At 44.8% G+C, this 16701-nt stretch overlaps 1 protein-coding gene across 1 annotated transcript in view; it reads left to right on the top strand.

Moving 5' to 3' along the window:
* Positions 1 to 16701, top strand: part of LOC146626823 (zinc finger MIZ domain-containing protein 1-like) — a 109150-nt gene that overhangs the window by 19892 nt on the left and 72557 nt on the right. Inside the window, exon 2 of the mRNA XM_085361474.1 lies at positions 10635 to 10734. The gene's annotated coding sequence lies outside the window, so the exon portion shown is untranslated. The remainder of the gene's footprint in view (positions 1 to 10634; positions 10735 to 16701) is intronic.

Raw genomic sequence — 16701 nt, 5'->3', positions numbered from 1 at the left:
TTAAAAATGTAGCTATGGGTTGTAATGAGCAGCTTGCACAGATAGCCTATCGGGTTATTTTCTGCGTGGGTTGTGGTTTTATTGAACTAATCTTTTAGGGTAATATGGCTCACTCTGTGCTCTGTTCTTACCTTTTTGATGCTTTTCTTTAAACATAGCGCCCAGTAAACACCAGCCAAATATTCAACAAGCATCAGATGCCGCACCCCACAACCCCGACCCCCGCCCTGCCGCCACATGGCATGCCTGGTATTAGCCGATTTCCTGGAGATCACTGAAGGATGCTGCTGGAGCACTTGTGCTCCTCTTTCTCGCTCTCATTCGCTCTGTGTAGAGTGGCCCGCTTAATGCATTGTAATGGTTGACCATTATTTACGCTGGGGATAAACAAAGAGAAGCAAGGAATTGATGGAGTAATCCACTCTCGCAGTCATTAGGCATTGAGATGGAGGAGCTGGTGGAAGCAGCCTCCTCCTTATGCCTCTCGAGTCGAGCAGCTAATGGAAATGGGACTCATTAAGACACCTTATACTCCGACGCACCCAAGATCATGAGGAATTGCTAATTGATTGTCGTTAGCGTTCTCGCAATGAGACGCTCTGCCTGTTTTCTCATTTGTTATGAACGGCTTTGTTTTCTTCCTCCCGTCTCCTTCACTTCATTATTGATGTTGCTGTTTTTCCTTCTCTTTCTCTTAGCCCGTTTCGCCTCGAGAGGCCTTTGCAACCGAGTCATCGTAACACTGTTAGACCTGGTTAACTGCAACAATCAGAAGCCCACATGTGCAATTCTGTATCAAATCTGTAATATTTTCAATAATTGGAAGATAGCAGTGCCTTACAAAAAAATCAATATTCAAGGACTTCTAATGGTTGGCTGTGTATGAAACATACATGCTAGTGCAAAAAGTCGGATGTAGAAAATGTGCTTTGGCCAGCACGGTCATGGTTGAATAACATGAAGGCAGGTCTACTTGTGATGCTTTGCTTATTGGTTCTGGAAATTCCTTCCCTTTTCCTCTGGAACCAGCAGATTGTGTTCATCTTACCCTTTAATCATTTTCCCCTCCCAATAGTAATGTGCTCTCTTTTTCCTCCCTGGATTCCTCTGTGTATATGCCCCCCCCCCGCCCCCTCACACATTGCTTTTTCCTTATTATGAGACGGAGGAAGCAAAGATGAGGGAACGAGATGAAGAATGAGGGCTAAAAATGCAAATACAGGTTCTTTCTTGTCACACATAAGGGCTTGTCACATCCACCTCTAATTTGCTGCTGGCTAAAGGATCTCCTTCTTTTTCTCTGCCTTGCTTGTCTTTATCACATTATGAAGTCTTTCACCTCTGGTAAACCCTTCACAGGCTGGTGAAACAGTAAGAACAGCCAGGTGACCAAGGAAGAATCTATGGCTGCAGGTTTGCTTTGCAGATGAAGCAGGACAAGGTAAAGGAGGCAGGAGGGGCATTGTTTTTATGTCGCTGGTCAGACGGTGCAGCATTTCTTTGCTTTAGCGCTCTGCCAGCAGTCTACAACTCCAGCTCTATCTCCCTTGTGGGAGTTGCTACCACCTTCTCACTCTGATACAGAAAGACTGGAAACAAAGGAAGAAAAACACAAGCACCCTCTTGGGCTGCTCTCGCCTTTGAAACAAGATATAGTATAGAGAGAGGAGTAGGAGGAAAAACAGTATTGAAGCCATCAATTCATGCAGGACTCATGAGCATCGTCTCACTCTTTGGAAATAGAAAAACAGTCTGTTAAAGTGACAATCGGCTTTCATAAACGGGTCTTTTCTTGATTTGGGCACCACTTCTGATGCACTGAGTGAAATAACCATTTACAGCTTCAGTAAACACACAGTAAAGACCACATTTGATCAAACACGTGCCATTGTCTACTTTGCAACCGTTTAACTTTTCCCTGTGACCCACTTGTTCATAGTTTCTCTGTGTGAGGAGCGCTCATTGCTGAACACTTTGGAAGTGCTTTGTTTTAGTGACTGAGATTGAGACTGTTGCCTTTCCCTGATCTCAGCAGACATTTAATTGACTGAATCAAGGTTCTTAAGCGATTGTCAGGGTTCCTGGGTCGTTGACCCAGTGATTTCAGTTTGTTCATGTTCAGTTTGGTTCGCCACATTAATGTTCTCACTTCCTGTTTTTTCCCGTGTCAGCTTGTCTCCCGTGTCATTAGTCAGATTATGTTCAGCCCTGTACTCACCTGTTTCCAATCATTGTCATCATTCAACCTGTGTATTTAAGTTCCTCGGTTTCACCAGTTCTCTGTCGTGTCATTGATGTTGATGTTCATGTCGTCCCTCCGTCTGTATGTTCAGTTAGTCAGCCAGCCATTCTTCCAGTCTTTCAGCCAGCCAGTCACTCCATCGGTCCTGCTTTGTTCACTCACCCTCCAATAAATCCTCTTCATTTCTGCACCGTGAGTCCAGCGTTTGGGTCATCTCTTCCACGCCTCCACACACAACCTCTGACAGAATGACACGACCCGTGCCAAGAAGACACGCTTTTGACCCAGCGGACTCGGACCTCTACGAGCGGCAGGAGGTAGCGCTCTCCTTGTGGGCTGAAAAACTCAAGGAGAGACAGCGGCTCTTCGCGGAGCGAGAGCACGTCTTCGAGGGCACTCGCTTGGCTCTGGGCGGGCCTCGGAGACGCCGCGTTCCCCCACCTGCTGCCTCACCTGCACCGGAGCATTTGCCGCGGAGAGTGGACGTTTCACGCCGCGTTGCGGCCGCTCCCTCTCTCGCCGCTCCGCTCCTCGCTCACACACCTGCCGCCTCATTCGCCGGACCTCCACCATCGCCACGGCACAACGGCTACGCCTCCCACCTCGGCTCAACGGAGGCTACCGCGCCAGAGGCTCAGCTGTTTATCCCGGCCGCTTCCTCTTCCCGGAGAAAGCGGCGCACACGCCGCCATAAAATGGACTATTTTCAGCAATTCCCAGTGGTGGGGGTGACTGGTGTCCAGCCGCCTTCCGTGCCCGTCCCAGCGCCCAGGCTGAGGGCAGCCAGAACCCAGCCTGACCTCCCTAGAGACTTGGAAGAGCTAACCGGTTCACCTGCTACGTCACCACTTCATCCACCTCCTGACCCAGCCTTTCACGCCCTCGCACTATCCCTAGTTAGATTAGCTGAACTGTCCCCTGCCCAGGCACCAGCCTTACTAGCCCAAGCCGTAATTTTATCTCCGTCACTAGCTCAATCTGTAGCTCAGCCAGTAGCCACACCAACCTCAGCTCCGTCGTCAGCCTCACCTACCCCTGTTCATCCCTTAGCATCTCCACTCCAGTCAGTTCCCGCACCTGCTGTTCAGCTTCCACTCCAGTCAGTTCCCTCACCTGCAGTTCAGTCTCCTCCTGCCCTCCAGTCACCTGTAGCTCAGTCTGCTCCTGTCCACTCACCTGTAGCTCAGTCTGCTCCTGTCCACTCACCTGTAGCTCAGTCTGCTCCTGTCCACTCACCTGTAGCTCAAGCTGCCCCTGTCCAGCCTGTAGCCCAGTCGCCCGTCTACCATCCTGTTCAGTTCCCGGACCTGCAGCCACAGCACCCAGAGCCAGCTGTGAGCTCTCCTGCTTCTCAGCCAGGGGTTTCCGCACCCGCTGGCCCGGCCGCTCCTCAGCCATGGGTTTCCGCACCCGCTGGCCCGGCCTGTCTCCAGCCAGAGGCTTCAGCTTCGCCCGGCCCGGCCTCTGCCTCAGCTGCACCCACGCCCGGCCCGGCCTCTGCCTCAGCTGCACCCACGCCCGGCCCAGCCTCAGAGCCTTCGTCCTTGTCTGGCCCAGCCTCAGAGCCTTCGTCCTCGTCTGGCCCAGCCTCGACTTTGGCTTTTGTTTCGCCTGCTGCAGCTCCAGCCTGTGCTTCGCCTGGTCCTGCCTCGTCTGGTCCTGTGCCCACCGGGCCATGGCCAGCACGCCTAACACTGGAGAGCCGCCGCTGCCTTCCGCGCGGCCGGCCGCCTGAACTGCTCCGTCGTCTCCTTCGCCGCCGCCGCTGCCTTCCGCGCGGCCGGCCCCCGGACCGCCTTTGCCTGAGTGGCCGCCGCTGCCTTCCGCACGGCCGGCCCCCGGACCGCCTTTGCCTGAGTGGCCGCCGTTGCCTTCCGCACGGCCGGCCCCCGGACCGCCTTCGCCTGAGTGGCCGCCGTTGCCTTCCGCACGGTCGGCCCCCGGACCTGCGCTGTCGTCGCCGCCGCAGCCTTCCGCACGGTCGGTCCACCGGAACAGTCTCGTCTCGACCGCCGCAGCCGCCCACCGGACCGGCTCAGTGGTCGCTGCTGCCTTCCCTGTGGCCGCCCACCTGAACTGTCTCGTCTCGGCCTCGGGCCACGTGGCCACCCGCCTGAACTGTCTCTGTGTGGACTCCGTTCCTCCGTCCTGGGCCCCCTCCGCCCGCCCTGTTCTGGTTCTTTTTTGTTTGGCCGTCGGGTGCCGGCCTTTGAACGGGGGGGGTACTGTCAGGGTTCCTGGGTCATTGACCCAGTGATTTCAGTTTGTTCATGTTCAGTTTGGTTCGCCACATTAATGTTCTCACTTCCTGTTTTTTCCCGTGTCAGCTTGTCTCCCGTGTCATTAGTCAGATTATGTTCAGCCCTGTACTCACCTGTTTCCAATCATTGTCATCATTCAACCTGTGTATTTAAGTTCCTCGGTTTCACCAGTTCTCTGTCGTGTCATTGATGTTGATGTTCATGTCGTCCCTCCGTCTGTATGTTCAGTTAGTCAGCCAGCCATTCTTCCAGTCTTTCAGCCAGCCAGTCACTCCATCGGTCCTGCTTTGTTCACTCACCCTCCAATAAATCCTCTTCATTTCTGCACCGTGAGTCCAGCGTTTGGGTCATCTCTTCCACGCCTCCACACACAACCTCTGACAGCGATAGACATTACAATCCCTTATAATAAACCTCTAAATTAACCTTTAAATTATTCTCATTTGGAAGATCAGCTTTTTTTGGAGGGGGGGCGACTTCAATTGTTTCACTTGTTTAGGTGATCTAGCAATACAGATAATTGATGCTAGAGGGCAAACACATTGGGAAGTTATGCACAGCAGGAAGTAAATTACCTGAATTTGCATAAATAAGACACATAATTGGTAGTTGCTGTGATCCTGATCTGGTAGCACGCAGTATATATACAACTGCACCTTTTTGCACAAGGGTGTGTGTTGTGGATACGCGTGTGTGTGTGTGTGAGAGAGAGAGAGAGAGAGAGAGAGAGAGGTTCCATGTAATTGCAGCAATGGTGGTTAAGTAGGCACCAGCATTTGTGTTAATCAGCAGAGAGTGAAGATCGGGGAGCTCACTGAGCAGGCGTCTCATGCCCTGTAAATGTATCATGGTAAAAACCATTATCTCTAAACCTGTAATCATCTCTACGGCATTCATTCAGTGCATCAACATGCTTCATGTTGATGGCTTTTCACCTCTAAAAAATGGTGTGACTCTTTGTGCCTTCACTCTGTATGGATGTCCTCTGAGGGAAGCATTATGTGTGTTGGGATAGTGTCCAATTAATCCTCCATTAGGCACTAAGCTACAGTGTGTACTGTATCTACAATATAACCTGTAGGATAAATTGACAGATTAAATTCATTCTTGAGAAGAGCTTTATGTTGTTTATACAGTATTTTCTAACTTACACTGAGTACAATGATTCAAAATGTATTAACTCAAAACATTTATAATTTACTAATTTACACAGAGTTCTCTGTGTAACACCTAGAACAGCCTCAGTTATATTAGCGATGAGAGATACACCAGACTGTTCCTGGTTGAAACCTGGAAGCTAATTTCTTAACATATTTGGGTGGACTGCTTTATCCATGCAAGACATTGTTTTGCTAGTTTAGGAAGGTAGCTGTTAGTTAACGATAGATGGGTAATAGCCAACTTAGAGTCAGATTTGCTCTCCAAAACGAAGCATATTTTCAACCGCATTCCCACCCCGCAAGTATTTTGACACTTAATAATTGTCTCTGTTCTTCAGTGTGTAGTCAGGGTTCCAAAATGAAAGCTAAACCAGCATCATGAGCTTTACCTCCACGTACATTTAAGGTACTTACAGAAGATTGTCTGAACATCCTATTCAAGGACATCAAGGAACACTTTATGGACTAGAATAAAAGGAAATAAGCACAAAAGAAATCTCAATCAGGGGGAAGAAAAACAACTTTTAATGGTCAAACTCTTGATCCTAAGGTTTCAAGCTCACTTCTTTTCTTACAAAAGCAAACTGAGTTCACGCTCAAGAAGTTGCATCCTTGGGTTCATAATACTGTCACTGAGGGCAAAAATTTGATGTTAACTATGAAATAAACTGGACTGAATTTAATATAACAAAAACAAAACAGGCTATGCTAATAACAGTCTGTGTACCGTATGTGTCTGTCATTGAAAAAAAAAAATCACAGATGCATTTAATTCTTTTATTGTAATCAGGAAACATGTCAACAATTCTGGAGAGATGACGCTAGGGTGTCAGCCATTTTTGCGGGTGCTTGGTTGGCCAGCTCGACTGGATAAAACTGGATAAACCATTAAATCTTCTGATTACTGTAACGCAGATGTTAGCTAATGCTAGTGAAAAAATCAGTAGCCACCACACATAGATGTTAATAAGCAACTTGGTTTGTTGCTAAGGTTGTAATTTGTGAAGCAGCATCAGTTTTCGTGGAGTTTGGTTTCTGTTTTCTCCGTAGTAAAAATTTGCTCACACCGAGGCTGCTGGCTTGTGTCTGGCTTTGAGCTCTGGCTAGCTTTAGCTTTAATGACTTAGCTTCTGTAAAATGGGCATTTTCCTCTGGGTGAGGGCAATTTAAGTACCAGATTAGGTTTTGCTGTTATGTTTTCATGGTGCTTCCCTTGCAAACATGGGTAAACTTTGTGCACACTGAAGAGCTTCCTTGGTAATGCTATATTAGCATGTGGCTGTGAGTATGCATATGGCTATTTGCCAGCAACACTGTGAGCATGTTGTTATTCATGAAGTGGACCACAAATAACTGGACATATGTGAGGCGAATAAAGCTGGAAATTGTTTCTGGTCTCTACAACTACGTGTCATTAATTAGTGACCATGTGTTTTTGTTTGTTTTGGTTTTTTGTTCTAAAATCCATAAAACTGCCTTTTAAATATTACTTGAATTGTAGTATTTGCACTAAAATTTGCTATCAGATCTATTTACAGAAATAGTCATTTAAACCAATCAATTTATAATTTAATTAGTCTTCATTTGTTACCCTACTGTGGTTTATATGAAAGAATTATATTGACTTTTAACCTTAATTCCACAAAAAAATAACATAATTATGCTATCACATGACAGCTGGCAGAAACCTCAATTAATTTGTCTCTAATTACAATATTGGTGTATACGTAAACAAACTCACTGTGCTGCAAAGTGAGGCGATTGCCTCTGTGTTTCCCGTGCTTCATTTTTTATAGTTTTTATTAGCTTCGATTATGAAAATCGTTGCAAACAAGTAGTCTGTTACTGTCTGTTTCTCCTTTGACTTGAAGTGCCTTTTTTAGAAAGCTTGTGAAAAGAGGAGATGCATATCTTGATTGATCTTGCATGTCTTGACTATATCAACAACAGGAAGTGGTCTAAAGCAGGAATGGTGATTCATGTGCCAAGGTAACACTAAGTAGAAGTAAGGGAGGTGAATGGGAGTTCAAACGTTTCAAAGCTGGTATTTATTAAGAATATAGTTGATTAAAACTGTTTTTATCTCCTTTTTAAGAATTTTAGTTTCCAGTCACTGTACATATTTGTCAGAAGGGAAGTGATTAAAAAAAGGGAAACGGGTGCTAAATATACTGTGGATTTTAAAGAAGGCTCACCCATGGCATAATTAATTACACTCAGCATATTCATCACTTTTAATGCTAAAGCAACTCTCTGTGTTTATGTTTTTGAGCTGCTTATCATTTTCACTAATTGTTTTATTAAGACCTAAAAATCTCTTTAATCCTTTTCCTCCTCCATTTGTTCGCATGCTTTCATATCCATATGCATTTAAATCCGGCTGTAGTTACGAGTTAAAATGAAAATGCAGCTCACTGGGAATAATGGCCCCGGAGAACTGGCTGGATAGACGGACACCCTATGGCTCTCGAGAGCTTTCCCCACAGCGCTGAGAGCAGAGCCAGGTGAGTGCTTCTCTCCAGGTGTCCCTCTCATGCCATTGTCGAGGCTTAGCGGGTGGCACCGAGAGCCCACTGCCCTTCTGGCTCGCCAGCGGGTTTCATGGCCATTTTGCACTGAATGACTGTTCATTGACGCAGCCAGTAAAACCCGCTGCTGACTTGGGAGGAATAAGTTTGTCCAGCTCCAGTGGCTTCAGCAACAGTGGGGATTTTGACTCCATGAGGACCCAATTAAACCTGGGAGGCCCTCTCTGAAGGAATAATAACAATGATAAATGCACCTCTGTGGCCAGCTTAAAAAGCAGCAGGGAGAAATGTTTTATTGTGCTGGCCTGTCTTGACACAATTTACTCCAGGCTTCTGGCTTTTGCAGCATCAGGACGAAAACCTCACCTTGTGATTTTTTCCCCCTTTCCCTTGGAGAAGCCTAATGTCATCCTGAAACATTGTGATGACTCGGCTTTGTGTACCATCAAACCATCCTCGTGTGCCCTTTGAAGTGACTTTACTTACTCAGTGCTGAAAGTACAAATTATTTGTTTTTAAGTTGCAAGTCGGTTCAAGGACACGTTTGGGGGTATTTGTTAGAATAAAAGCAAACATTTTTAAGTTACTGATATTAATTTGACCTCGAAAATATTCATCAACTCTGACGAAAAAATCTCTGAATTCCTCTGGATACGCCATCTCATTTGAGAATATCTTCTGTTTTTCACATTTTGAGTAATCTTATTATGCTCTTTATTCGTGTTTACCCATCTTAGAAAAGACATTTAGTCATCACGTATTTTCCTCTGTCAGGTTGTAATTTTGAGAAAAACTCCTTTAATTAGATAACAGGCTTCTGTATTTGCACTTTGCCAGCAGTTTATCAATTACTGCTTGTGGTTTCATACTGCCAGTCAGTCTTTGTCTGGGTGCTCGAGCCTCCTCCTCACCACGCTGCAGAGCCGTGTTATTGTACTTAAACAAATCAATTCTCTTGCAGTTGAGCTTTTTTTCCCTCCATCCCCTGTCATTATGAACTGTTTGCAGTGCAGAGCACATTGATTTTTCACAGCCCTGGAAAAGCTGTTGATGAATAGCACAGAGGTATCTGGGGAGAATCTGGCTTTAAAAAGGAGGCACCCAGCGTCAAACCCTCCTCCTCCTCCTCTCTCCCGACCCATTGAGCCCCCAGCGCTCCTCCACTTTCTCTTTTCAGAGAGCGGCACTTCCAACAGGGGAGAAATGCCGCCTGAAAAATCTTCCAATCATAAAAATAGGATTAAAAAAGTGCGAGACACAAGGGATCACCCTCTCTCGCTGAATGCTAAAACACACTTTGTGGTTAGACAGTTTTTAGATTTTGGGTATTAGCCTTGTCCTGTCAACCAAAGCATGAGCTCACTAAAAACCTGCCTGGGAACAGAAATGGCTAGTATGCTACGTGTCACCTGATGAAAACGCCATTAAATTTGTTCTTTTCTTCTATAACTCATTCAGCTCCTTGGAATTTTATACTTCAACATTTTAAGAGTGACAAAAACTTATTTTTTCTTTGGACCTGACTGAGCCTCATCTCTCTGAACAAACTGAGAAACTACTACCTTAAGAGATGACTATTTACAAGTACTACCTTGATGTGGCCCTTCATTTAAAGCAGGGAACTTAAGTTGCACTCTGCACCCTCTCATGGCCCTCTCTCAAGATCTGAATGACAGGCTTAAACATCTACAATTTGTCTTCGCATTTGAGAGTTTGTGGGACAACAAACTGCTGAGGTCATCCGTTTGTCTGAGCACTGACATCAGTGTTTGCTGAATCCCAGTAGTTGGACACCTTATCATGATGAATTCACAAAGGGAACTAAAGCTTCTAAACTTAATTGTGCGAACAAACAAAAGACGTGATTCTGAACTGTGTGGACCCTACATGATAAGCAGTATGTTTATATATATTTTGGTTTAAAATTAGCTGCTGGTTACTTTCTTCCCTAACTGATTTATAGGTTTTGTACTTCACCAGTCACCCTTAAAGAAAATATGGTCATTTTTTTAAGGGTCTGCATATCACTGGGTATATGCAGGAGTTCTGCCTGCCAGACTGGGTGCCAAGCTATAGTAAAGGACCGTCCTAATAGGCTTATCTGTCAATTGGGAGTGAATTGTGAATGCGCCACGGCAGTGAACTTACCGTGTGGTGGATGTTTATGATGCCATGCTGGTCGTGTGAAGTGTCGGCTGCTCTTTTGATTTGTCCTTTGTGGGCACGGGAGCGTGAAGGAGCTTATCCGTGCTGGGAAGAAGTGTATCACGTTAAGCGAGGCGCAGATGGAAGCCACTCAAAGCCCATAGGAATCTGTGAGAAGTGAAATCACTGAATGAGATTGAGTTTCAGGAGAATAATGCAAATGTAATAATTCAGTGTTCGGAGATTGGTAAATAATACTGCGACGCCTGATGTATTTTCTTTCTCTGATTTTTCTCAGGGGCAGAAGAATTGAGACACTGGAGTGTTTCTCCTCCTGGTGTGTGAATGGGTGGGGGGGGTCCTTAGTGGTGAAGAGTCAAGGATTGAAAATAACACAGGTGAGTAATTTATTTTTCTGAAACATATATGGCGGAGGTTTACATAGCCAAGCTCAGATTTAAATCTGCGCCACAGCAGGAAGTGTGAGCGCTCTGCAAAGAGCTCGCTGCTGCATGTTATCATTACACAAATGCGCTCATTAAAGTTGTTCCCAGCCTTCTTTTTAGGCTGCATTTGTTTGCCACTTGAAGTTTTAAATTAACCTTCTACATCCTGATGGTGTGCTTACAGTTACCATTTAAATTGGCTAAACTGTGTGAAAGTCAAAAGAGATCGCCTGTGTTGAGCGAATCAGAGAATCCTTAATGGGGGAAGCTAACGCGGGTTAATTGCTCAGTTGCACTGTCCACATTTGTATCTATGCATTTCTGTTGATTTGTAAGCAAATAGTATATAGTCAAATATTTTGGAAAACACTGACTTTTAAACTTTGTTAGGGGCTTTATGGTTATGTAAGAGATCCCTGGAGGAGGCGCAAATCAAGCCTCAGGGGCTCACAAGTGTACTCCTAGTGCTGGTCTTAAACAGGGAGGGTTGCGTCAGGGAGGGCATCTGGTGTAAAATCCACTTCACATCCTGGGATATAAGGGAGCAGGTGAAAGCTCCCATTTTGGAAAAATGTGTTGCAAAAATGAAGCTTGCTTACACAGAGTTAACAGGCTAGCAAGGTCAGAGAATGTCAATATCTCTTTTTTGATGTGGTGTTCAGGAAACAGGAGTAAACACTGCAACAGATAGAACATAAAATAGAACATCTGGGAGAGGTGTTCTGACTGACTCGCATTATTATTGTATGATTTCATTTACTTTGTTTCCTATAAACATAGGTGATAAAAATGTACACCTCGTGAAGTTTGAAAGCCGAGCGCACAACTATATGTGTCCACATTATTTTTAAAATCCTAAAATTCAACGGTCTTTGCTGGGAACTCCCTATTTAGCTCAGATGCTGCTTTGTGTGAAAATATGTATCAAAGCAGGAATCAAACAAATCTCGTTACTGGAAACCGATATCTGCCTCCCTTGTCACTACAGTGATATAAAGACCACGGCTTTGTTTGCACTGGCATGCGCTGTCCTCCGCTGTACTCGAGGGTCTTTAGTAAACATGTGATGGCAGCAGTTTGTGTGTGGCCAACATCAGCTCTCCTCTCACAGAACATGTTGATTTCATCAGGAGCTCCTGGGAGGCTCTGTGTAACAAAGTGCTTATGTTCCATATGCAGTCCGAGCACAGGCACGCACACACACATGCAGAAGGTCACAACTATCCTCTTCATCGGCGAGCCACCAGCTCATCCTTATGCAATATGGAGCTCAGTGTACATCCCGCTGAAGGGGGAGAATTATGTTGTGGAAAGCGAATGTAATTGGTTTGTCCACTGTATTATACAATGCAGCTATGGATTAGGAATTGGGGCATCCAGGACACACACGCACACACTGAATAGATAAGAGTAGTTAATCTTGATTAGAGCAGTGTGAATGCTGAGAAATACGGTGCTGTGACAAGCATCTGCCTGCCACACAGCTGAGTGGGATAAACCAAAGTGATTATTGTGGAAATGTCAGACGAGGTAGACGGTGATAGCAAGTGAAACGAAGGGGGATGTGACATGAACGGGGACATGACACGAGTGCCTCAAAGTCAGTTCTCTCTCATTTTCAGTGACAGACTTTTCCCCTCTCACAGTGCCTTTGTGGAGCGATGGAGTGGAGGGGGGTTGATGATATGGCTACAGCCATGAGAAATAGCAACAGTCTCAAACAGAGGAGTGTAAATAGTGGCTGATAGCCACATAAATCAGCTGGGAGTAAATCTTGTTGGGTTGCAGCTAGTAGTTTTTACAGCATAACTCCTTATTTACTAAATCAAAGTTGTTTTACAGCCATTTCTTTAGTCTGTAGACCATCACAAAAAAGTAAAAGCTTAAGGGGATATATTCAGATTTCTTGTCTGAAAACAGTATCAAACCAAACCTTATTCAGCGAGGAGGAGCTGGTGCTTCTGTCTGGCAATTTTTGCTGCATAAACCAGTGTAAAAATTCTTGGCTGGGTGCATTCTGTTTTACTAATTGATTAATCGACTAGGTCTTTCTCTACAAAGCAGACTAGGCACCCACTTTCATTTCACCGGGTTGATATCTAAAGGTTGCCAGGTTGGTCTTTTTCTCTGTACTGCCAGTGTAAGCTCTAATGAGTAATTGCTTTCCTCTGCGAAATCCGAAGGTGCAGACATTCTGTTAACTTCGCTAAAGGAAAAAGGGGGAGGGGGAAAAAAATCTCCTTCCTGTCAGTGGTCTGACTTTCTCTCTGTTCTTGTTAGATCTGGAACTGATAAGTGAGAGGCCTCTGGTAACTGAACAGGAAGGATAGAGGGCCTGGCCTCAGAGCCCCTGCCTCTGCACACATGTCCACCTCCCCCTGCTCAGGCAAACAAAGGGAGCAGAGCCTGCCACTTAACTTCAGGTTTGAAAATATTCAAGCCTATTAGAAGGATAATCATCACTTATTCGAGTGAACTCTTATCCTGAAGAGATTTTTGTTGACTATAACAACAGAGAGGCATTTTGATAAAACAGGCCGTGGCCAAATTAATGCTTTGCAACCATTTCACATCCAGGCCCAATCACAACTCCCTTGTTCCCCTGGCTGGTGTTAAGTCAAGTGGAAGTACTGTATTAACCAGTCACGTGGCAGAGCGGTCAGGATTTATTGTTCATCCCAAATACCCACAGGTCTGAATGAGTAGCTGTTAAACTGATTAGTGTGATGAGGCTGTTGTAGCCTATATACCCTACATGCTAAAAGCTAGCTAGTATAAAGTAGAATCTACATTTCTACTAGTGTTTGCTATGTTAAAACAAAAACAACAAAAAATACAGAGATTGTCTTTGAATGCAGGGTTATACACAACAGACTTCCCAAAGTCAGCGCGAGTTAAAATGGCCCAGAAATGAAGATCATGTGTAATCTTTTTTTGATGATAATCTTTTAGGGAAAAGCACCAAGCTTAATTAGAAAGAAAACATAGGAGTATAGTGGAAAACGTGAATAAGCGCTTGTTATAGTACAATTTAAACTGTCCGTCACTGTCTGCTTGGTTACAACAATCTAAGCTCGATGTAAACGGTGCACTACCTTGCTTTATGGGGCCATTTTGCTGTCTGTAATTGCATTTTATTCCTCTAGATAACAGAAGCAAACTTACATGATGTGACATGACAAGATATTTCCAGTGCAGTAACCATGGAGAGTGAATATTTGCCGTACTTATCTAAACCATCAGTACCAAGAGTTTAGTGCAAAACTATTTTGCTCTCTGCAGAATTCAAGAGACAGGTCCCCTTAATGAAATTCTGTTTCAACGCAAGCTTCTCTGAATAAAATCCCAGTTCTCTAAAAATCTTACTCTGCTTATTACCAGCAGTGGGATTGGAATGTCCAAAAGCAGTCGGGGGAATGCTGGATCGTATTTGACTGGTTTATAATGACACGACTTGTGTGAAAGCGGCTACAACAAACATTACTTGATCTCGCTGAGAAACCTTGTGGAATTATTTGAACAACATTTGTTGTCGGTGAACAGTTATCCAAGGATTTTGCACTTAAAGCTTTGTGTCAAGATGACTGTTGACTCAAAGGTGCATTGTTCAGATGAGTGCATAGATTATTTTCCTGTACGGTACCGGCTGAGTAACTTGGCACGACAAGATAGCACTCGAGGTTTCATTCTTGCAGTGTGCTTAAGATCTCTCTATCATCTTATCTTTTGGACTTTGAATTTGAATGCTCATTTGAATTTTTTTGTTGTATTCTTTTTTAGTTAAAATGAAGGTTGGAAATGTTGGACAAATCCCTTTTTCAGGCTGAGACTGCGGTGGGGTGGTATTCCCAGGAGAAATTGTAAGATAGCATGCCAGTGTGACAGCTGACTTATTAGCCCATTAGTCATTGGAGAGAAAAAGAGGTGGATGAGCACAGCATCCGTCAAGAAAGCATCTCTTCTTTCCAGATAGCCTCCCCCAACGGCCGCCCAGGAATCTTGTAAGTGTCTCCCACTGATGTAGGAGCTGGAGTGCTGGGGTCAGATAGTACGGCCAGATCTCTCCATCCCGGCGCTCTCTGTTGCTGCAGATGACCTAGCTGCCTGTCCTAGGAACAGACCAGCGTAACAGAGGCAGAGCTCAGTGTACTGTACTAAAAATAGATGTAGCTTCATATCCCCTTTCTCAGAGACACATGCAAATGTAGATGTGTCAGCTTATACGTGCATGTATCCTCAGAGGTGGTCACAACCACTGGTAGCATGTCAGTGACTGCCTGACCGTGTGTGATTGACAGGTCGACTGTGGCGGTACAAAGTATCTGTGTACTCGGGACAGATGTTCTCCACAGCTTGCTTGAGTCAACGTACATCAGGAGGAAGCTGTTAACCAACACTTGGCTTTGAGACGCACCTCCCCACTGCTCTGTGACCCTGCCGAATCGTCCTCTACATCTCATCTGTCTTTGTATAAGCTATCAACCCGACTCTGCTCAAACAAAGAAAAGCAGATAATATTAAACAAATGAAGTAGTGCTTGCTTCCACTGCTGCAAAATTGAAGCTGATATCCCTTTGACATGCCATCCACGGAGAACTTGTCAATTTCCTGCTCATGATGAATAGCCTGAATAAGCCACGCTTCACGAGCCAACAAATTAATTAATGACATGCTGTAATATGTTTAAGAACACTTGGCATTGACATGTTGCTGGCTTGTGAATGGTCTGCCTCGAAATAGGACCACATTAACCTTTCTATAGCCTCACGCTACTGTATTATTGAATTCCTCTTTGTTAGAAAGCTTTACTAGGGCCTCATCAAATTAGTACATTTTTGTTGTAAAATATGACCAAGACCCAACAAGCTAAAGCTCCACACAGCTTAACTGTTCCATTTATAAAGTGTCTGTGTAAAGCTAATGAAATGATTATACTGGCACCACTGCAGGGCCTTGAATTAGCACATCAGCTGATCTGACTGCCATTCAGATTACCCGTTTTAAAAATCTATTCACAGCAAGATGACAAATATGAGCCCTGAACCTATGTGCTGTAGTTCAAATTCATCAAGTTACATCAAGTGGCCGTAATTCATGCAATATTTGAAACGGTCATCGGAAAACAAAGTAATAGCGTGATAGAGGTTGTAGTGCGATCGTAGTGATGCCCCTCAGTAATTTGATAATAAGGTACGGATATATTTGTCGACTTTACAGAGCAGTTCAGAGTTTCATTGCACTGTATAGGCCCCAGTCACACAGGTCTAGAGATCAGTCTGTGCATCTGGAAATCACTGGTATCTGTGCTAAATCGACCGCTAAAGCCCTAATTGCGTGGGCCTAGAGATTGCTCAGTGCCCCGCTGATAGCAAGGGAAAAGTGTGTATTCTGTTACTAGTTGATTAGTCATTGCTGGAGGTTGCAGGCGGTCACTGGCGTAAAATTTGTTGCAGAGAGGTATACGACGCTGCAATAAATACCACTTTGCAGTTGTTTTTGGTTGCTAGCTGGTTGCCGCGGTCACCAGTAGTTTGCATGGGAAGATTGCGATCTGTTTGCATAACACTGGAAAACTGCTCGCCAAGCTGTAGTAGATCTGTGAAGAGTGCAATGTAAACTGGTAAAGGCGAGGATTGTACTTCAGAATTAAAGTTGCACCTTAAGCAATGTGTCAGTTGCAGTTGTAAGAAAAATCTTGTATTTTAAAGACAAAATTCTCCATTTCGAGTTCTGGTTTCTTTATAGCTCGGAGACTAAATGGTGATTGCTTGCAGACAAGTCAGTCTTTTAGGTGAACTATGGGTAACTGCAGCAATCTGCTAGCAACCGCTCACAATCACAAGCAGGTTTTGGGTGCATCATAGTCAAATAATTTCACCTGTTGACTGCGAGCTACCCCCAGTAACCACCAACCAGATA

Source organism: Diplotaxodon limnothrissa, linkage group LG8 (genome assembly GCF_057381915.1).
Source record: "Diplotaxodon limnothrissa isolate DT_005_m linkage group LG8, D_limnothrissa_male_GT1.1, whole genome shotgun sequence".
Classification (NCBI taxonomy): Eukaryota; Metazoa; Chordata; class Actinopteri; order Cichliformes; family Cichlidae; genus Diplotaxodon; species Diplotaxodon limnothrissa.
This window is presented reverse-complemented; position numbering and strand designations above follow the sequence as displayed.